This window comes from Ipomoea nil, unplaced genomic scaffold (genome assembly GCF_001879475.1).
Source record: "Ipomoea nil cultivar Tokyo-kokei standard unplaced genomic scaffold, Asagao_1.1 scaffold0480, whole genome shotgun sequence".
In the NCBI taxonomy this organism is placed as follows: Eukaryota; Viridiplantae; Streptophyta; class Magnoliopsida; order Solanales; family Convolvulaceae; genus Ipomoea; species Ipomoea nil.
In genome coordinates this window covers 958573-982446 of record NW_017616908.1, presented here as the reverse complement: position 1 = coordinate 982446, position 23874 = coordinate 958573, and positions in this window count along the sequence as shown.

Below are 23874 nucleotides of genomic sequence, written 5' to 3'. Positions count from 1 at the left end.
ATGGTGCGGTTAGGGCCGAGATGTAGGCTCCATCATCATCAAGCAAAACAGCCCCTACAGTGGCGTTGCCCGTCTCGTGTAAATATCCCGCATCTACTCGACACCTTCTTACTCGCGGCACAGGATGGTCGGCGGTACTGGCAGCCCCTCGGTCGGCAGCTAGGCGGTGTTGGGCAGTACGGCGGTCCCCTCTCGGCATCGAAGTAGCGTGCGCAGTGGCGGTAGTAGTAGCCGAGATGGGGCAGGACTGAATCCATGCCGTCTTGGCGGCAGCAGCAGCTCTGAGTAGGGAACCCGGACGTGGTAAATATGCCTCCCAAACTGCACCATTTCGAGCTCTCCAAATATTGTATAGAATTGATGCTGCATATAACATTCCATCAGAATCTAAAATATTTAGAAGTTCCCCAAACCAAACATGAAAAATATCCGTGACAATATTGGGGATTGTAAGGTTGGATTGTTCTCAAATGTTTCTTGCAAAGTCACACAAGACTAATGCATGCATTGTATTTTCTTGTGATATCCCACACATGGCACAATATGGGTTCACATCCACCCTCTTTATAAGCAAGTTTGTAGTTGTAGGCAATATATCACAAATGGCCCTCCATAGAAACATCTTCCATTTTGGTGGGATTTTGAGTCTCCATAAGGCTAACCAGTTCGCAAATGCCCCATGATTATTCTCATAATCCCCTACCAACCGTCTGTACCCGCTTTTCACCGAATATAATCCTCTCGGGTCCCCATACCAATACCATGCATCATTATAGTCCCGGGATACAGGTACCCTCATAATTCTTTCCACATACGTAGGTTAAAATAAATCTGTTAAAATATCATTATCCCATGTACCAGACTGTTGATCAATTAAACCCACCACTTTGGCCTCTCGTAATTGTATAGGCATTTCTGTTTGTATCATAGGATCCTGCTCATCTAACAACCATGGGTGAGTCCATATGAGTGTAGTTTCCCCATTCCCAATTCTTCGTCTGACCCCACTACAAATTATACTCTTTGCTGCCATTATACTCCGCCAACAAAAACTGGGATTATTCCCTATCTGTGCATCAAAGAAAGTACCTCTGGGAAAATACCGGGCTTTATAAACACGAGCTACTAGGGAATCAGGTTTAGTGAGCATTCGCCATGCCTGTTTTCCCAACATAGCTAGATTAAATGCTCGTAAATCATTAAATCCCAATCCACCATACTTCTTAGGAACACATAATTTGTCCCAAGCCTTCCAATGTATTCGGTTATCTGCCCCAGAGTCCCATCAATATCTATTCATGGTTCTCTCTATAGCCGTGCATGCTTCTTCCACCTAGGTCAACGGGATACCAATTCAACTAGCATGCAATATAATAGACTCATAAACCTACGAATGGTACCCGAAACATCAAACTAGACATAGGCACGATAAACGGGGTCCGTTGGGATACCACGGGGGTCGGGGAAACATCAAACGGGGAAGCCGGGGTCCCGGGTGGGATAAATTTCCAGCGGGTAGACGGTGGGTGGGGGGCCACCCGTCGGCTGCCCGCCGGAGTTACTGTTCCGGGCAGCGGGTCGCCGGCGGGCAGCTGCCCGCCCGCCGGCTGCCCGCTGCCAGGCGGTGATTCTCGGCACCGGGTAGGTGGCGGGTCCCCTACCCCCCACCTATCCCCCACTGACTTTTTTTCACCAATTGCGCCCCGGGAACCGTTGTGCAACCCGAAACCATGCTTAGACACTTTACAACGCAATTAACGACAACACATAGACAATTAACGGATCAAATATGAGAAACGAACGGCACATAACCTATCATGCTTTTCTAAACACAATCAACACCCAAACATGCGATTTCCTTACCCAACAATCCAAGAATAAGATCATACGATACAACCTAGGGTTCTAATCACTTTTATATCAACAAGAATACGATTCGTCTTCTAATTGCAAGATTCGGTAAGAATAACATATAAACATCAAGAGCATCACACAATTATCAAGAACAACACATAATCATCAAGAACTTCCACATAATTATCAAGATCCCCAAATAATCATCAAGAACACCATAATTATCAAGAATCTCCAATTATTAAGATTACCAAGATCCCTCATGGGATCACCACATCAAACATCAATAATAATCATCATATCTCGCCAATACACAATAATACGGGGGAAACCCTAAGGGGAATCATAACTATGAAAATAGGTTTTGTTGAGACATGGGTTACCTCTTAGCCTTAATTAATTCCTTGGCTATGAAGGATCTTTCTTTAAGCTTTCTTGCTTTCTTGATTTCTCCTAGGGGAATTCTTGGAACTCTTTGGGTGGTGAGAGATTATCGTGGGGGGTTCTAGGTGTCTCCTAAGTTCCCTATTTATAGATCTAGGGATCTTATTTAGAGTCTAATCCTATTTGGATTAGGGGTTGGGTTTAGATATGAGGGCCCACGGACTACGGTGGGCCTTTTTCCCAGATTAATCAATATAGTTTATTCTTTCTTTTGGGCTATTGGTTAATTAATTAATTAGTTTTAGGGGTCGTAGCGCGGGGTGTTGCACTGGCATAGCACCCCGTACACTTATGCTATACTTTGGGATGTAATGAGATATTACCTTTATTATATAAGTTTTTAAATGTCTTGAAAATCTGGGGTGTTACAGGAGTAGTTGGATTCGATAGAGATTTGCGGCACTGGAGTACGCCTCGTTGAGGGTCCGATGCCTGCTCACCACTAGTGCTTTCCGGGCTTCGAAGTTGAGGCCCGATACGAATCTTTCTATCTTGGTTACCTCGGTGGGGACTAGCTCTGGCGCGAAGCGTGCCAGTTCGAGGAATCGTTTATGGTATTCCATGACGGTGGCCGTTCCTTGTTTCAGATGGAAAAACTCTTCGTACATGGATGCTTTTACGTGGGTTGGATAGAATCGTTCTCGTAGCCGTGCCTTGAGGCCTTCCCAGTTGAACCCCCGTTCTTGTTAGTAAGTGGGTCCCTCGTGGATCCACCAGAGATCGGCCTCGTGTCCGAAGTAGAACGAGGCTATCTCTACATGGCGTTCCTCCGGGCATTCTACTACCCCTAGAATCTTATCAAGAGTCCGGATCCGTTCTTCTAGGACCGTGGGTTCCTCTTCCCCTGAGAACGTGGGTGGTCGGTGGTTTGAAACTTGTCGGGCGATGTCTGAGTTCGCGTTTGATGGAGGCGGTGGGGGCCTGTTGCTGCGAAGGGCTACGTCGCTTAGCGCCTGTGCGACTTGTGTTAGTTGTTGTAGGGTCTGGGTCAAGGGATCGTCAGTGGTGGGCTCAGGGGTCCTTGATTGTCTTCTGTTCGGTGCCATGCTATCGTTTTTCTGGTCAGTGTTTACAAGAACGTTAAATTAGAGTTTGATGCACTTCTTACGAAGTGGTGAGTGTGGGGTTTTAGAATAGGGAAGGGTAAAGTGCGGGGAAGTTATGTGTAGGCTTCGCAATCTCACCGCGCGTCCTAAGATTCCTGAGTCCTATGTCCCTAGGTACCTAGAGTTCAAGCCTAATGTCCTAAGGTCTGGTCTTAAGGGTCTTATCCTAGGGTCAAACTTAGGCTCTGATACCAACTGTAACACCCCAGATTTTTAAGACTTTTAAAACTTATAATAAGAAGATAGAATCTCATTAAATCCCAAAGTATAATACAGAGGTTCGGGGTGCTAGGCCACACCTGAGCTAGAGAACCCAGGTGCACAGGCCAACTAACTAATATCCTCAGGAAAGTAAATGCATAACATGGCACGCAGGCTGAAAGGGGAACTATTCTATTTCTACGCTCCAGTTCTAGCGCGCTCTAGTGACTTAATCTTCTGTGCCTGAAAGCCAAATATATCTGTTCAGCGAGCGATGCTGGTAACCCACTCTAACGCATTGAAATACAATACATATAGAGATATATATAGATATACGAAAACCATTTTAGCATGAAGATCTATCCTACGAACTCTAACTTTTAAAACTGGGAATGACTCGACAGATAAGGCCAGACACAAGCAATAGTCATAACAAGCATATTCAGTTCACGATAGGCAAGGTAGATAAGCTAAGCACAATAAGCAATCATAACCCAACATAACAGCCCCCAACATAAATCCCGTAGTCACAACCCCAAATACCCTTAACCACAACTCATCCATATCTCATCACATAAGCACACTTTGTTGGCGCCACAGGACCAATTGCATGCCCATACATGAGGGTCAGCGCGTATAGCTCTGACACGGGCCCGCAACACCCAGCCCCGTATCGCAACACGGAGGGGTCGATCACAACCGACCGATGAACCGCAACTCATCATAAAGTTTGATCGCAACCAAACAGTGGACCGCAGCCCAAGAGAATGTCATCTAACCGCAGCCAGGAAATATGAACCGCAGCTCATGTCGAAACGTTTGATCGCAACCAAACGGTGGACCGCAGCCCAAGAGTGTAAATCTGAACGCAGCCAGCTTCTGAACCGCAACTCAGGAATAACCAATCCGATCGCAACCGAATTGGGGTACACACACACATAACACATAGCAAGCACATGCAACCCACATTACACATTGGGAAGGGGGAGAAAACGTATAACAAAAACCTATGCGTGATCCTTCACATACTAAGAATACTCCTAAGGGGTTTATACTTCTTCCACCTAGGTCCACGGGATACCAGTTCAACTAGAATGCAATATATAAGACTCATAAAACCTACGAACGGTACCCGAAATATCAAACTAGACACAGCACGATAGACGGAGTCCGTTGGGACACCACGGGGGTCGGGGGAACATCAAACGGGGAAGCCGGGATCCCGAGTGGGATAAATTTCCAGCGGGTAGCCGGTGGGTGGGGGGCCACCCGCCGGCTGCCCGCCGGTTTCACTATTCCGGGCAGCGGGTCTCCGGCGGGCAGTTGCCCGCCCGCCGGCTGCCCGCTGCAGGAATTACTATTCCGGCCGTGGGTAGGTGGCGGGTCCCCTATCCCCCACCTACCCCCCACTGACTCTTTCATCACCAAAAACGTCCCGGGAACCTTTGTGGAACCCGAAACCATGCTTTGACGCTTTCACAACGCAATTAACAACAACACGTAGACAATTAACGGATCAATTACGAGAAACGTACGGCACATAACCCATCATGCTTTTCTAAACATAATCAACACCCAAACATGCGATTTCCCCACCCGATAAACCAAGAATAATATCATACGATACAACCTAGGGTTCTAATCACTTTTATATCAACAAGAATACGATTCGTCTTCTAAATACAAGATTCGGTAAGAATAACACATAAGCATCAAGAACATCACACAACCATCAAGAACGTCACATAATCACCAAGAACTCCATATAATCATCAAGAACACCATAACTATGAAGAATCTCCCAATATCAAGATTATCAAGATCCCCCATGGGATCATAGCAACATCACAATTCCTCAATACGCAATAATATGGGGAAACCCTAAGGGGGGAATCATAACTATGAAAATAGGTTTTGTTGAGACATGGGTTACCTCTTAGCCTTAATTAATTCCTTGGCTATGAAGGATCTTTCTTTAAGCTTTCTTGCTTTCTTGGTTTCTCCTAAGGGAATTCTTGGAACTCCTTGGGTGGTGAGAGATTATTGTGTGGGAATTCTAGGTGTCTTCTAAGTTCCCTATTTATAGATCTAGGGGTCTTATTTAGGATCTAATCCTTTTAGGACTAGGGGTTGGGTTTAAGGATGAAGGCCCATGGACTATGGTGGGCCTTTTTCCCTAATTAATTATTGTGATTTATTCTTTCTCTTGGGCCATTGGTTAATTAATTAATTCGTTTTAGGGGTCGTAACACGGGGTGTTACAGTTAACGTGATGAAAAGAGTCAGTGGGGATTAGGGGACCCGCCACCTACCCACGGCCAAGATGACGTCTCCGACAGCGGGCAGCCGGCGGGCGGGCAGCTGCCCGCTGCCCGGAACAGTAAAACCAGCGGGCAGCCGGCGGGTGGCCCCCCACCCACCGGCTACCCGCTGGAATTTTCCCCACTTTGGGATCTCGGCTTCCCCGTTTGATGTTCCCCCGACCCCCGTGGTGTCCCAACGGACTCCGTTTATCGTGCATATGTCTAGTTTGATATTTAGGGTACCGTTCGTAGGTTTATGAGTCTATTATATTGCATGCTAGTTGAATTGGTATCCCGTTGACCTAGGTGGAAGATGTATGAACCCCTTAGGACTATTCTTAGTATGTGAAGGATCACACATAGGTTTTGTTTTACGTTTTCTCCCCCTTCCCAATGTGTAATGTGGGTTGCATGTACTTGCTATGTGTTATGTGTGTGTGTTACCCCAATTCGGTTGCGATCGGATTGATTATTCCTGAGCTGCGGTTCAGAAGCTGGCTGCGGTCAGATTGATTCTCTTGGGCTGCGGTCCACCGTTTGGTTGCGATCAAACGTTTCTACATGAGCTGCGGTTCATATTTCCTGGCTGCGGTCAGATGACATTCTCTTGGGCTGCGGTCCACTGTTTGGTTGCGATCAAACTATGATGAGCTGCGGTTCATCGGTCGGTTGCGATTGACCCCTCCTTGTTGCGATACGGGGCAGGGTGCTGCGGGGCCGTGTCAGAGCTATATGCACTGACCCTCATGTATGAGCATGCGATTGGTCCTGTGGCGCCAACAAAGTGTGCTTGTGTGATGAGATATGAATGAATTGTGGTTATGAGTATCTTGGGGTTGTGACTACGGGATTTATGTTGGGGATTGTTATGTTGGGTTGTGATTATTAATTGTGCTTAGCTTATCTGTCTTGCCTATTGTGAACTGTATATGTTTGTTATAACTGTTGCTTGTGCTTAGCCTTATCTGTCGAGTCATTCCCGGTTTTGAAAGCTAGAGTCCGTATGCTATATCTTCATGCTCAAAATGGTTTTCGTATATCTATATATATCTCTATATATATTGTATTTCAACGCGTTGGAGTGGGTTACCAGCATCTCTCGCTGAACAGATATATTTGGCTTTCAGGCACAGAAGATTAAGTCACTGGAGCGCGCTAGAACTCGGAGCATAGAAATAGATAATTTCCCCTTTCGGCCTGCGTGCCATGTTTATGTATTTACGCTTGAGGATATTAGTTAGTTAGCCTGTTCACCTGGGTTCTCTAGCCCAGGTGTGGCATAGCACCCCGAACGATTGTATTATATTTTGGGATTTAATGAGATTCTACCTTTATTATAAGTTTTTAAAAGTCTTAAAAATAGGGGTGTTACAGACGCCGTCTTCGTTTGCTTTGTTCCTAAAGATCCATTTAGTGCCAATTACATTTTGGTGTGTTGGTCTTGGAACAAGTTTCCATACGTCGTTGCGCTTGAATTGATCTAACTCTTCTTGCATGGCATCTATCCAACTTGGATCGGCTAATGCTTCGTCAATTTCTTTTGGCTCCAGTTGTGATAGAAAACATGAGAACATTGCATCTTGTTGTTGATTTCTAGTAGATGATCGCGTTTTCACTCCGTCACTTGGATTTCCAATGACTAAGTCATGTGTGTGACTTCTTAGCCATTTCCGATTCGATTGGAAATTTGTTGGATTCTCAGAGTTTCCTTCTTGTTGTGATTCCACTTGTTGTGTATCATTGACGGGTGCTACATCGGGTTCAACTACTGGAATTTCTTCTTGTTGAATTCTGGGTGCAATTTTCGCTGTATGCATGCGTGACATTTCGGGTATCTCATTGTATATTCCCTCAAATTGGTGAATACCCATATCACTTGATTCTTCTACTTCCTGCAACACATCATCTTCGAACAAATCATTAGATTTAATTAAATCACGATTACCTTCACCATTTTTGCAATTCTTGTCGTGTTTTTCATTGAACACAACGTGAATTGATTCTTCTACCACCATTGTTGATTTGTTGAATATTCTGTACGCTTTGCTGGTGGATGAATATCCCAAGAATATTCCTTCGTTCGCACGTTCGTCAAAAGTCTTTAATTGAGACTTTCCATTAACAAGTACAAAACATTTACAACCAAATGTATGAAAATAGGTGAGATTGGGTTTTCTCCCTTTCCATAATTCATATGGTGTTTTGTTATAGAACTTGTGGATTAGACTTCCATTTTGAGTATAGCACGCCGTATTAATTGCGTCTGCCCAAAATCTTTTTGGTAGTCTGGCGGCCGTTATCATGACTCGTGCAGCTTCCTTGAGTGTTCGATTTCTTCTTTCAGCTACACCATTTTGTTGCGGCGTTCGTGCGGCAGATAATTGATGTAAAATTCCTTGTAAATTGCAATAAGATTGAATTACTCTATTCACGAAATCTGTTCCTCGATCGGTTCGTATTGTTGCAATCTTCATGTCCTTTTCGACTTGCAGTAGCTTCAATAGCTTTGACAACTTTGATAAGACTTCACCTTTTTTCTTGATGAATATTGTCCATGTGTACCTGGAAAAATCATCAACAATAACCAAAGTATATTTCTTACCACTTATACATACTGGGTCTACTGGACCAAATAAATCCATGTGTAGTAGACTTAGTGGTCTTGATGTTGACTCATGAGCTTTGGATTTGAATGATGATTTGATTTGTTTTCCCTTCTGGCATGCATCGCTAATTTGATCCTTTTTTAATGTAATGTTGGGCAATCCATCAACTAGCTTATTTTGTGCAAGCTTATTGATGGTTTTGAAATTTAGATGATTTAACTCCGGTGCTATTCCCAACCTGCTTCATTTGAATTGCTTGCCATCAAACACACAGAGTCCTTCGTTGTACTCCAATCAACAACATACATATTTTTCTTTCTCGATCCGGCTAGTACAACTTCTGTAACACCCCGTATTACGACCCCTAAAACCGATTAATCATTTAACCAATTGCCCAAGAGAAAGAATTAAATTACAATAATTAATTAGGGAAAAGGCCCACCATAGTCCGCGGGCCCTCATCTCTAAACCCAACCCCTAGTCCTAAAATGATTAGATCCTAAATAAGACCCTTAGATATATAAATAGGGAACCTAGAAGGCACCTAGAACTCCCACCACAATAATCTCTCACCACCCAAAGAGTTCTAAGAATTCCCTTAGGAGAAATCAAGAAAGCAAGAAAGCTTAAAGAAAGACCCTTCATAGCCAAGGAATTAATTAAGGCTAAGAGGTAACCCATGTCTCAACAAAATCTATTTTCATAGATATGATCCCCCTCTTAGGATTTCCCCCATATTATTGTGTGTTGATGAGTTGTGATATATTTTTTTTTTTTTCAAGTAACGTGAACTTTATTAAAAATGAAAAAATGGCCAAAGCCAAAAACAAAGTCTAGAAGGACTTAGGCCCCACATGGCCTAAGTCCTGCTAACTAAATCTAAGTAAAGTAAATTACATAAAGAAGGCCCCCGGGGCTCTAACATACATGCCCCAAGTCCCATACTAGATATTACTACCTAGAATGCAGAAGAGAGCATAAACCAACCAAAGCTAATCAAACTGAGAAGCTACTCCAAAATATGCACATGCAGCCCAGTGCCCCACAGTCCACCATATAGATTCAGCAGGCACACATGAAGCTCAATGGCAAGGCACAGACACCTTGCATGCCACAATCGTAGCACCCCCTCGCCGGTTGCACCACAGCGACTCTGCACCATAATGCGACCTAACCGGGCTGCAACCACGACTGTAACACCTCCCGGCGCTATTGACTGCCCTGTAAAAAGCATGATATACCACACAACATACGGTGGAAGGCCTAATCAATAATCAGAAACAACGGCACGCAGGCCTAAGTCAAACAAATGCATAATTAACAATGGCACGCAGGCCTAAACTGATAGATACAAGGTAAATCACAGGCCAATAAGATAACACAAGGGCAGCCAATAGCAGAACTCCCGATCAGAACCAGCACGAACCAGGACCAACCCTAACGGGATTAGCTACTATGGGCTAGCAGCAAGCCTGGACTACCGCCAAGGGATTTGAAAAACCCCTACCCGGCCACCGTTCAGCCCGGGCTAGGATACAGTTTCTCACCGCTTGCACCAACTTTAAGGCCTGGTCTATCCCAAAAAATGCCTGCAAAGGCGGAACCAAAGAAGCCTATAGACCAGTACACACCTCGGAGGCCAAGGAAACAGCACCTGCAAAGATAGAAACAAGATAGAACACTCAAGTATCCTGTTCCCATGACCCAGCTATTTCAGATTTTAAGGTTTTAACAGGCTGACGCGAACAAACAGCAACCTCCCACATAATAGCCCGTCCCCCCCGGAGTCCAGAAGGAACTCAGCTACTATTGGCCAGCAGCAAGCCTGACCAAGTCAACGGATTTGACTAGTCCTGCTCGGTGCACCGTTCAGCCCGGACTAGGGTGCCATGTTGTACCGCCAACACCTTACGTTGAGGCTCAGTCCTGCAAGCAGGACTTCATGGCCTCCAAACCTCACACACTCTCTGTTTAAAGCTCACTTCAACTCTTTCTTTTGTCTTTCCAACTCTCATTTTCTCTCCAAATCTTCTATTTCACTCCATTTCTTTATCACTCCCTTTTTCCATTCTTCTTTTTTTTCTTTTCTTTTTTCTTTTTCTCTTTTCTATTTTTCTTTTCTGTTTTCTTTTTCTTTTCCCTTTTTTCTTTTTCTTTTCATCATTTTCTTTTCTTTTTTTCTCTTTCAAAAACACACAGCAGGAAGTACTAGCACAATCATGGGGGATCATCAATCTCAAAAAACATGTAAGGCACATCATCATGTATCATTAACGAGCGGACCCTACGCGGCAGATCACTGAGATTTCGAAAGATGGCCTCTCTCGGCTTATCCACCACCCAATCAGCTAACGCCTGTGCAGGTAGATTGGTGTAACACCCCAGATTTTCAAGACATTTAAAACTTATATAATAAAGGTGATATCTCATTACATCCCAAAGTATATCATAAGTGTACGGGGTGCTATGCCACACCTGGGCTAGAGAACCCAGGTGCACAGGCTGTCTAACTAATATCCACCGAAATACAATACATAATATGACACGCAGGCCGAAAGGGAAGCTAATCAACTTCTACACTCCCGTTCTAGCGCGCTCCAGTGCTCTAATCCTCTGTGCCTGAAAGCCAAATATATCTGTTCAGCGAGAGATGCTGGTAACCCACTCCAACGCGTTGAAATACAATACATATAGAGATATATATAGATATACGAAAACCATTTTGAGCATGAAGATATATCCTACGAACTCTAGCTTTAAAACCGGGAATGACTCGACAAATAAGGCCAGGCACAAGCAGCAGTTATAAAAAGCATTTGCAGTTCACAACAGATAAGGCAGATAAGGCAAAGCATAAACAATAATCATAACCCAACATAAACAGTCCTCAACATAAAACCCATAGTCACACCCCCAAGATACCCATAATCACAACTCATCCATATCTCAACACTTAGCACACTTTGTTGGCGCCACAGGACCAATCGCATGCCCATACATGAGGGTCAGCGCATATAGCTCTGACACGGCCCCGCAGCACCCTGCCCCGTATCGCAACACGAAGGGTTCGATCGCAACCGATCGATGAACCGTAGCTCATCATAGTGTTTGATCGCAACCAAATAGTGGACCGCAGCCCAATAGAGTGTCATCAGACCGCAGCCAGGAAAGAGGACGAACCGCAGCTCGTATAGAAACGTTTGATCGCAACCAAACGGTGGACCACAGCCCAAGAGTATCAATCTGACCGCAGCTAGCTTCTGAATCGCAGCTCAGGATAACCGAATTGGGGTAACACATACACATAACACATAGCAAGCACATGCAACCCACATTACACATTGGGAAGGGGGAGAAAACGTATAACAAGACCTATGCGTGATCCATCACATATTAAGAATAGTCCTAAGGGGTTCATACTTCTACAACCCAGGTCAACGGGATACCAATTCAACTAGCATGCAATATATTAGACTCGTAAACCTACGAACTGTACCCGAAATATCACACTAGACATAGGCACGATGAACGGGGTCCGTTGGGACACCACGGGGATCGGGGGAACATCAAACGGGGAGGCTGGAGTCCCGGGTGGGATAATTTTCCAGCGGGTAGCCGGTGGGTGGGGGGCCACCCGCCGGCTGCCCGCCGGACAGTACTGTTCCGGGCAGCGGGTCGGTTAGGTTGCGGGTCCCCTACCCCCCACCTACCCCCCACTGACTCTTATCACACAAATTCGCACCGGGAATCGTTGTGGAACCCGAAACCATGCTTAGACACTTTACAACGTAATTAAAGACACCACATAGACGATTAACGGATCAAATACGATAGACGAACGGTACATAGCTGTAACACCCCAGATTTTCATGATAATTAAAACTTATATAATAAAGGTAACATCTCATTAAATCCCAAAGCGTAACATCAGTGTACGAGGTGCTATGCCACACCTGGGCTAGAGAACCCAGGTGCACAGGCTGTCTAACTACTATCCTCCGAAATATAAATGCATAACATGACACGCAGGCCGAAAGGGAAACTACACTACTTCTACGCTCCAGTTCTAGCGCGCTCCAGTGCTCTAATCCTTTGTGCCTGAAAGCCAAATATATCTGTTCAGCGAGAGATGCTGGTAACCCACTCCAACGCGTTGAAATACAATACATATAGAGATATATATAGATATAGGAAAACCATTTTGAGCATGAAGATATATCCTACGAACTCTAGTTTTAAAACCGGGAATGACTCGATAGATAAGGCTAGACACAAGCAACAGTTATAACAGTCATAAGCAGTTCATAATAGATAAGGCAATTAAGGACAGGCATAAGCAGTAATCGTAACCCATCATAAATAATCCCCAATATGAAACCCATAGTCACATCCCAAGGCACTCGTAGTCACAACTCGTCTATATCACAACACATAACGCACATTGTTGGCGCCACGGGACCGATCGCATGCCCATACATGAGGGTCAGCGCATATAGCTCTAACGCAGCCCCGCAGCACCATGGCCCGTATCGCAACACGGGGAGGTCGATCGCAACCGACCGATGAACCGCAGCTCATCATAATGTTTGATCGCAACCAAACAGTGGACCGCAACCCAAGAGAGTGTCATCTGACTGCAGCCAGGAAAAAGGACGAACCGCAGCTCGTATAGAAACGTTTTAATCGCAACCAAACGGTGGACCGCAGCCCAAGAGAAAGTCATCTGACCGCAGCCAGGAATACCAATCTGACCGCAGCCAGCTTCTGAACCGCAGCTCAGGATAACCAATCCGATCGCAACCGAATTGGGGTAACACACACACATAACACATAGCAAGCACATGCAACCCACATTACACATTGGGAAGGGGGGGGGGGGCGGGGGGTAAAGCGTATAACAAACCTATGCGTGAACCATCACATACTAAGAATAGTCATAAGGGGTTCATACTTCTTTCACCTAGGTCAACGGGATACCAATTCAACTAGCATGCGATATAACGGACTCATAAACCTACGAACGGTACCCGAAACATCAAACTAGACATAGGCACGACAAACGGGGTTTGTTGGGACACCACGGGAATCGGGGAAACATCAAACGGGGAAGTCGGGGTCCCGGGTGGGGGAAATTTCCAGCGGGTAGCCGGTGGGTGGGGGTCCACCCGCCGGCTGCCCGCCGGCTGTCACTGTTCCGGGCAGCGGGTGCCCGGCGGGCAGCTGCCCGCCCGCCGGCTGCCCGAACTGCCGCGGGTAGGTGGCGGGTCCCCTACCCCCAACTGACTCTTTTCATCACTTTTCGCCCCAGGAACCGTTGTGGAACCCGAAACCATGCTTAGACACTTTACAACGTAATCAACGGTAATACGTAGACAATTAACGGATCGAATACGAGACACGAACGACACATAACCTATCATGCTTTTCTAAACATAATCAACACCCAAACATGCGATTTCCCCACCCGATAATCCAAGAATAATTTCATGCGATACAACCTAGGGTCCTAATCACTTTTATACCAACAAGAATACGATTCGTCTTCTAATTACGAGATTCGGTAAGAATAACACATAAGCATCAAGAACATCATACAACTATCAAGAACATCACATAATCATCAAGAACAACACATAATTATCAAGATCCCCAAATAATCATCAAGAACACCATAATTATCAAGAATCTCCCAATATCAAGATTATCAAGATCCCTCATGGAATCATTATATCAATCACCAATAATAATCATCACCAATCATTAATACACAATAATATGGGGAAACCCTAACGGGGAATCATAACTATGAAAATAGGTTTTGTTGAGACATGGGTTACCTCTTAGCCTTAATTAATTCCTTGGCTATGAAGGATCTTTCTTTAGGCTTTCTTGATTTCTTGATTTCTCCTAGGGGAATTCTTGGAGCTCTTTGGGTGGTGAGAGATTATTCTGGTGGGGATTCTGGGTGCCTCCTAAGTTCCCTATTTATAGATCTAAGGTCTTATTAAGGTCTAGTCCTATTGGGATTAGGGGTTGGGTTTAGAGATGAGGGTCCACGGACTATGGTGGGCCTTTTTCCCAACTTAATCATAATAACTTATTCTTTCTCATGGGTCATAGATTAATTAATTAAGCGGGGAACACTCACGGGGTGTTACACTCTCCCCCCCTTACAAGGGGCTTCGTTCCCGAAACCCGGTGTCATAGTCCACCCTTTCACCCCTAGATATCTCGTAGCTCGGCCTCCTGGGTAGGAATGTGGCCCTACGTTTGTCTTGGTTCGGGGTAGGCTGTACTTTTGGTGGCGTTGTGATAGAGAAGTTCTGGGTGTACCTCGGTTTCCTGCGCTGGAACTGGACGCTCCACGAGTGCCCAAGGCGGCCTCGATTGCTGCCACCCCCCGATCGAGTGCGCGTGTGGTGCGAATCAAGGATGAGAACCCCTCTTCCATGATTTGGTTTTGCCGATTGAGCTGTGCGAGAATGCGCTCATTGACTGAGCCCTCGTTTTGACCCCTCGGGTCCCTTCCTGATTGTGGTTGCACTGACGGGTTAGGCCCGTCATCCTCCTCCTGCTCTTCATTTCCCTCCGAGCCCCCACAATCCTGCATGGCTCGCTTGAGCTTCTTGTTGGAGATGTCCAGCCGGTCAACCAATTCTCTTCGTTATTCCTCGGGTTTTTGGCAAATTTCTTCGAGGGTGAGGTAGTGTCCTCCCTCGGTGTAGTAGATGTCGTTGCGGCGAAGGTTTTGGGCATTAAAAACCATACCATTGGGGGTTTTGACCTCGGTGTGGCTTAGATCCACCCCCTTTTTCTCCATGATCCAACTTAGGACCATCCCATAGGGTAGGCTAAGCCGGTTGTTTGTTTCACAGAATTCCATATGCTTTAGCATGAGTGCCGGCAGGTTGAACTTGATTTTATGTTTTAGGAGATACGCAAAGGTGCACTCCAAGCTTCCCACATCCTTGCTCTTGTTATTGGTGGGCAGGAGGCTATCGGTTACAATCATAACCAATATCTTTTGCTCCGCCGATAGCCATTTCCGGTTTGGTCGGGTGGCCGAGGTGAACCCATCTTCTTTCCCGAGTAAGTACCCGAGGTAGTCCTTGTACCCCGTGGTTGGGGTGTCAATCCACCCTTTCCGGTCATAGTTAGACACACCCGTGGTGGTCAATTTCAAGAGTTTGGCCAAGCTACCCTCGGAAAACACAATTTCCTTGCCACGGACCTTGGTGGCGATTTCTATCTTGTCACCCCGTTTGGTGGCCACAAGGTGTTGGTAGAACTCTTTTACCAAGTCGGGGTATGTGTCCCCCTTAATGTCGAGATAAGTATCTAAAAGCCCTTGATGTTTAAGCATGTCAACCAATTCCGGAGAGAATTGGTCGGGTTCGAGTGCTTTACCTCCGATTACGGTGTAATCGGCATTGCTCCACTCCGGGGTACGGATTCCGAGAGGCTTCTTCGGCATGGTGATGATTGTTTGTTGGTGGCGTTTTCCGGCTGCTTCTTTTCCGGCACGGCGGCGACGGCGGTTTCCGGCGACTTTTCCCGGCGGTCTCCGGCGGCAGTCCTTGCTCGTTATCGCGAAGGGCGCCGACGAGTGGTGTTTCTGGCGTAGGTTCGGCGTGGGGGGGGGGGGGGGGCAGCGGCGAACCGATGCGGCAGCAGGCTCCAAGGTGGCGTCGTATGGTGGTGGCAGCGGGTTGTAGCTGGGCATCCACCGGGCGGAGAGGGGTGGCCGACTTCGGGCGGCGGTGCGGGCTGGCGGTTGTGCGTCGGCCAGCGGCGGCGTGGGACTGGGGCGGCGTCGCGAGGTTGCGGGGCGTCTACGACGGTCGGCCGGTGAGGGCTTTAGGGGGGGGGGGGTCGTGAGAGATAGAAGAGAGGGGGTTGGGTGATTTGGGGAAGAAGGATAAGGGTTTATGATTTGGTGATTTTATGGGTTTTAGGGACTTGGAGAGGTTTAACAAGGGGTTATCCCCGTAAGGTTTCAAGAAACACACATGGGTTAGTGGTTAAGAACCTAGCCTTATAAGTGGGAGGTTTAGAGTTCAATTCCCATTGGCAACATTTAGGCATTTCTTGGTGGTGTGGTCCTCTCTTGTCTTTTTCCTTATTTTGTCTTTTAGTGGGAAAGGGTTGGGGTTGATGGTTTAACTTGTGCTTTGCCTTCGTAGTGGGATCGAAATTTGATCAAAGATCTTTATTCATAATACTTTCTAAGTAGTTAAGCTAAGTGGACATAATGTTTCCGAAGTAATTAAACTAAATAGGCGGTCTATACGATACAGGGGGCGGTTACAAGGGGGTGATGGCTTATCCTAGGCAGAATTCGCTTTCGGGATTTTCTTCTGTGGGTTCCGCATGGTCCTCGTCTTCCGGGATTGGGTCTCCCCCTTCTAGGTCCTCTTCGTTCCCGAGGTTGGCTTGAGTGTGGCTCATAACGAATACCTTCCCGGGAGCGCCGTAATTCCCTTGATGACCGGTGCCCCCGTGCTGACCCACGGTGGCGGGGCGCGGTCTTTGGGGTCGGGTGCACTGGAAGGCCTTGTGTCCTTCCTCCCCGCAGTTGAAGCATCGCCAGGGGTTGCCCGCGCAGTCCTTGCCTCTGTGGCTTTTGTTGCACCTCGGGCAAGGGAAGCTTCTTGGGTTAGCTTCATTGTTCCCCAGGGGTGGTCTTGGGTTGGTCGGGTTATTTGACTTCGTACCGATGTCGTTCCTTGTTCTTTTCACCGGTGGTGCCCCACTTCCGGTGTTCCTTCTCCGCATTTGTTCCTGAGCTCCGCGTTGAAGTAGTTGAATTCGATAGAGATTCGCGGCACTGACGTAAGCCTCGTTGAGGGTCCGGGGCCTACTTACCACTAGTGCCTTCCGGGCTTCGAAGTTGAGGCCCGATACGAATCTTTCTACCTTGGTTACTTCGGTGGGGACGAGTTCGGGCGCGAAGCGTGCCAGCTCGAGGAATCGTTTATGATATTCCACGTGAGTTGGGTAGAACCGTTCACGTAGTCGTGCCTTGAGGCTCTCCCAGTTGAACCCTGGTTCTTGTTGGTGGGTGGGTCCTTCGTGGATCCACCAGAGATCGGCCTCGTGTCCGAAGTAAAACGAGGCTATTTCTACGCGGCGTTCCTCCGGGCATTCTACCACCCCTAGAATCTTATCAAGAGTCCAGATCCATTCCTCTAGGACCGCGGGGTCCTCCTCTCCGAAGAACGTGGGTGGTCGGTGATTCAAAACTTGTCGGGCGACGTCAGAGTTTGCGTTTGTCGGAGGTGGTGGGGTCTGATGTTGCGAAGGGCTGCATCACTTAGTGCCTGCGCGACTTGTGTTAGTTGTTGTTGAGTCTGGGTCAAGGGGTCGTCAGTGGCGGGTTCCGGAGTTCTTGATTGTCTTCTGTTTGGTACCATGTTATCGTCTTTCTGGTCAGGGTTTATAAGAGTGTTAGATTAGAGTCTGTTGTACTTCTTATGAAGTGATAAGTGGGGAAGGGTAACGTGGGGGAAAGTTATGTGTAGGTTTCACAATCTCACCGCGCGTCCTAAGATTCCTAAGCCCTATGTTCTTAAGTACCTAGAGTTCAAGCCTGATGTCCTAAAGTCCGGTCTTAAGAGTCTTTTCCTAGGGTCAAACTTAGGCTCTGATTCCAACTGTAACCCCCCAGATTTTCAAGATAATTAAAACTTATATAATAAAGGTAACATCTCATTAAATCCCAAAGCGTAACATAAGTGTACGTGGTGCTATGCAACACCTGGGCTAGAGAACCCAGGTGCACAGGCTGTCTAACTACTATCCTCCGAAATATAAATGCATAACATAGCATACAGGCCGAAAGGGAAACTACACTACTTCTACGCTCCAGTTCTAGCGCGCTCCAGTGCTCTAATCCTCTGTGCCTGAAAGCCAAATATATCTGTTCAGCGAGAGATGCTGGTAACCCACTCCAACGCGTTGAAATACAATACATATAGAGATATATATAGATATACGAAAACCATTTTGAGCATGAAGATATATCCTACGAACTCTAGTTTTAAAACCGGGAATGACTCGATAGATAAGGCCAGACACAAGCAACAGTTATAACAGTCATAAGCAGTTCATAATAGATAAGGCAATTAAGGCAAGGCATAAGCAGTAATCGTAACCCATCATAAATAATCCCCAATATGAAACCCATAGTCACATCCCAAGGCACTCGTAGTCACAACTCGTCCATATCACAACACATAACGCACATTGTTGGCGCCACGGGACCGATCGCATGCCCATACATGAGGGTCAGCGCATATAGCTCTAACGCAGCCCCGCAGCACCATGCCCCGTATCGCAACACGGGGAGGTCGATCGCAACCGACCGATGAACCGCAGCTCATCATAATGTTTGATCGCAACCAAACAGTGGACCGCAACCCAAGAGAGTGTCATCTGACCGCAGCCAGGAAAAAGGACGAACCGCAGCTCGTATAGAAACGTTTTAATCGCAACCAAACGGTGGACCGCAGCCCAAGAGAAAGTCATCTGACCGCAGCCAGGAATACCAATCTGACCGCAGCCAGCTTCTGAACCGCAGCTCAGGATAACCAATCCGATCGCAACCGAATTGGGGTAACACACACACATAACACATAACAAGCACATGCAACCCACATTACACATTGGGAAGGGGGGGTAAAGCGTATAACAAACCTATGCGTGATCCATCACATACTAAGAATAGTCCTAAGGGGTTCATACTTCTTTAACCTAGGTCAACGGGATACAAATTCAACTAGCATGCGATATAACGGACTCATAAACCTACGAACGGTACCCGAAACATCAAACTAGACATAGGCACGACAAACGGGGTCTGTTGGGACACCACGGGGATCGGGGAAACATCAAACGGGGAAGCCGGGGTCCCGGGTGGGGGAAATTTCCAGCGGGTAGCCGGTGGGTGGGGGTCCACCCGCCGGCTGCCCGCCGGCTGTCACTGTTCCGGGCAGCGGGTGCCCGGCGGGCAGCTGCCCGCCCGCCGGCTGCCCGCTGCCGGAGCTGCCCGAACTGCTGCGGGTAGGTGGCGGGTCCCCTACCCCCCACTGACTCTTTTCATCACTTTTCGCCCCGGGAATCGTTGTGAAACCCGAAACCATGCTTAGACACTTTACAACGTAATCAACGGTAATACGTAGACAATTAACAGATCGAATACGAGACACGAATGGCACATAACATGTAACACCCCAGATTTTCAAGACTTTTAAAACTTATAATAAACATAGAATCTTATTAAATCCCAAGATATAAATACAAGCGTACGGGGTGCAATGCCACACCTGGGCTAGAGAACCCAAGTGCTCAGGCTAACTAACTAGTATCCTCAAAACGTAATTACATAAACGTGGCTCACAGGCCAAAGGAAACTATCTACTTCTACACTCTAAGTTCTAGCGCGCTCCAGTGACTTAATCTTCTGTGCCTGAAAGCCAAATATATCTGTTCAGCGAGAGATGCTGGTAACCCACTCCAACGCATTGAAATACAATACATATAGAGATATATATAGATATACGAAAACCATTTTGAGCATGAAGATATATCCTACGAACTCTAGCTTTAAAACCGGGAATGACTCGACAGATAAGGCCAGACACAAGCAACAGTTATAACAAGCATATGCAGTTCATAATAGATAAGGCAAATAAAGCAAAGTATAAACAGTAATCATAACCCATCATAAACAATTCCCAATATGAAACCCATAGTCACATCCCAAGGCACTCATAGTCACAACTCGTCCGTATCACAACACATAACGCACGTTGTTGGCGCCACAGGACCACTCGCATGCCCATACATGCGGGTCAGCGCATATAGCTCTGACATGGCCCCACAGCACCATGCCCCGTATCGCAACACGGGGAGGTCGATCGCAACCGACCGATGAACCGCAGCTCATCATAATGTTTGATCGCAACCAAACAGTGGACCGCAGCCCAAGAGAGTGTGTCATCTGACTGTAGCCAGGAATTCCCATCTGACTACAGCCAGCTTCTGAACCGCAGCTCAGGAAAATGTCATCTGATTGCAGCCAGGAATTCCCATCTGACTACAACCAGCTTCTGATCCGCAGCCCAGGATACTGTCATCCGACTGCAGCCAGGAATTCCCATCTGACTGTAGCCGGCTTCTGAACCGCAGCTCAGGATGACCAATCCGATCGCAACCGAATTGGGGCAACACGCACACATAACACATAGCAAGCACATGCAACCAACATTACACATTGGGAAGGGGAATAAAACGTATAACGAAACCTAAGCGTGATCCATCACGTACTAAGAATAGACCTAAGGGGATCATACTTCTTCCACCTAGGTCAACGGGATACCAATTCAACTAGCATGCAATATAATAGACTCATAAACCTACGAACGGTACCCGAAATATCAAACTAGACTTAGGCACGACAAACGGGGTCCGTTGGGACAGCACGGGGATAGGGGAAACATCAAACGGGGAAGCTGGGGACCCGAGGGGGGGAAAATTCCAGCGGTTAGCCGGTGGGTGGGGGTCCACCCGCCGGCTGCCCGCTGGCCAGCACTGTTCCGGGCAGCGGGTGCCCGGCGGGCAACTGCCCGCCCGCTGCCGGGGCTGCCCGAGAGGCCGCGGGTAGGTGGCGGGTCCCCTACCCCCCACCTACCCCCCACTGAGTCTTTTCATCACTTTTCGCCCCGGGAACCGTTGTGGAACCCGAAACCATGCTTAGACACTTTACAACGTAATTAACGGCAACACGTAGACAATTAACGGATCAAATACGGGAAACGTACGGCACATAACCTATCATGCTTTTCTACACATAATCAACACCCGAACATGCGATTTCCCCACCCGACAATCCAAGAATAATATCATACGAGACAACCTAGGGTTCTAATCACTTTTATATCAACGAGAACACAATTCGTCTTCTAATTACAAGATTCGGTAAGAATAACACACAAGCATCAAGAACATCACACAATTATCAAGAACAACACATAATCATCAAGAACTCCATAACTATCAAAATCTCTCAATATCAAGATTATCAAGATTCCTCATGGAATCATTATATCAACATCAATAATAATCACAATAATTCGCCAGTCACAATAATATGGGGGAAACCCTAAGGGGGAATCATAGCTATGAAAATAGGTTTTGTTGAGACATGGGTTACCTCTTAGCCTTAATTAATTCCTTGGCTATGAAGGATCTTTCTTTAAGCTTTCTTGCTTTCTTGATTTCTCCTAGGGGAATTCTTGGAACTCTTTGGATGGTGAGAGATTATTGTGGTGGGAATTCTAGGTGCCTCCTAAGTTCCCTATTTATATATTTAAGACTCCTAATTAGGGCCTGAATGGTATGGGTTTACTAATTCTATTCCTTATAGGACTTAGGGACTTGCTTTAGGGATAAGGGTCCATGATCCACATTGGACCATATTAATTAAAGCGGATCCTAATCATAATATGAATAGTAAAAGGCCTACTTCCTTTATTCCTAATAGGCTTAAGCCTCTAATTTAGGCAAGGGTCCACGGTTCATGGTGGACCCTATTAATTAATTAAAGGGGAACCTAACATAATTAAATTATATTTAATTATTATTAGCGGGATTAATTAAATAATTAATCCAGGATTGAAGGCCGTAACACGGGGTGTTACATAACCTATCATGCTTTTCTAAACATACTCAACACCCAAACATGCGATTTCCCCACCCGATAATCCAAGAAAAATATCATGCGATACAACCTAGGGTCCTAATCACTTTTATACCAACAAGAATACGATTCGTCTTCTAATTACGAGATTCGGTAAGAATAACACATAAGCATCAAGAACATCACACAATTATCAAGAACAACACATAATCATCAAGAACTCCATATAATCATCAAGAACACCATAATTATCAACAACCTCCCAATATCAAGATTATCAAGATCCCTCATGGGATCATCACATCAAACATCAATAATCATCATCATATCTCGCCAATACACAATAATATGGGGGAAACCCTAAGGGGGAATCATAGCTATGAAAATAGGTTTTGTTGAGACATGGGTTACCTCTTAGCCTTAATTAATTCCTTGGCTATGAAGGATCTTTCTTTAAGCTTTCTTGATTTCTCCTAGGGGAATTCTTGGAGCTCTTTGGGTGGTGAGAGATTATTGTGGTGGGGATTCTAGGTGCCCCCTAAGTTCTCTATTTATAGATCTAGGGATCTTATTTGGGGTCTAGTCCTATTGGGATTGGGGGTTGGGTTTAGAGATGAGGACCCACGGACTATGGTGGGCCTTTTTCCCTAATTAATCATTATAATTTATTCTTTCTCTTGGGCTATTGATTAATTAACTAATTGGTTTTAGGGGCCGTAACACGGGGTGTTACGCTCTCCCCCCCTTACAAGGGGCTTCGTCCCCGAAGCCCGGTGTTATAGTCCATCCATTCACCCCTAGACATCTCGTATCTCGGCCTCCTGATTAGGAATGCGGCCCTACGTTTGCCTTGGTTCGGGGTAGGCTGAACTTTTGGTGGTGTTGTGATAGTGCTGTTCCGGGTGTACCTCGGTTTCCTGCGCTGGAACTGGACGCCCCACGAGTGCCCAAGGCAGCGTCGATCGCTGCCACCCTCTGGTCGAGTGCGCGTGTGGTGCGAATCAAGGATGAGAACCCTTCTTCCATGAGTTGGTTCTGTCGGTGGAGTTGTGCGAGAATGCGCTCATTGACCGAACCCTCGTCTAGTCCCTTCGGGTCCCCTCCTGACCGTGGGTGCACTGACAGGTTAGGCCCGTCATCCTCCTCCTGTTCCTCATTTCCCTCCGAGCCCCCACAATCTTGCATGGCTCGTTTGAGCTTCTTGTTGGAGATGTCCAACCGGTCAACCAATTCTCTCCGCTCTTCCTCGGGTTTTTGGCAAATTTCTTCGAGGGTGAGGTAATGTCCCCCTTCGGTGTAGTAGATGTCGTTGCGGCGAAGGTTTTGGGCATTGAAAACCATACCATTGGCGGTTTTGACCTCGGTGTGGCTTAGGTCCACCCCTTTCTTTTCAAGAGATAAGCAAAGGTGCACTCTAGGCTCCCTACGTCCTTGCTTTTATTATTGGTGGGCAAGAGGCTATCGGTGACAATCATAACCAATATCTTTTGCTCCGCCGATAACCACTTCCGGTTTGGCCGTGTGGCCGAGGTGAACCCGTCCTCCTTCCCGAGTAGGTACCCGAGGTAGTCCTTGTATCCCGTAGTTTGGGTATCAATCCATCCCTTTCGGTCATAGTTAGACACACCCGTGGTGGTCAATTTCAAGAGCTTGGCCAAACG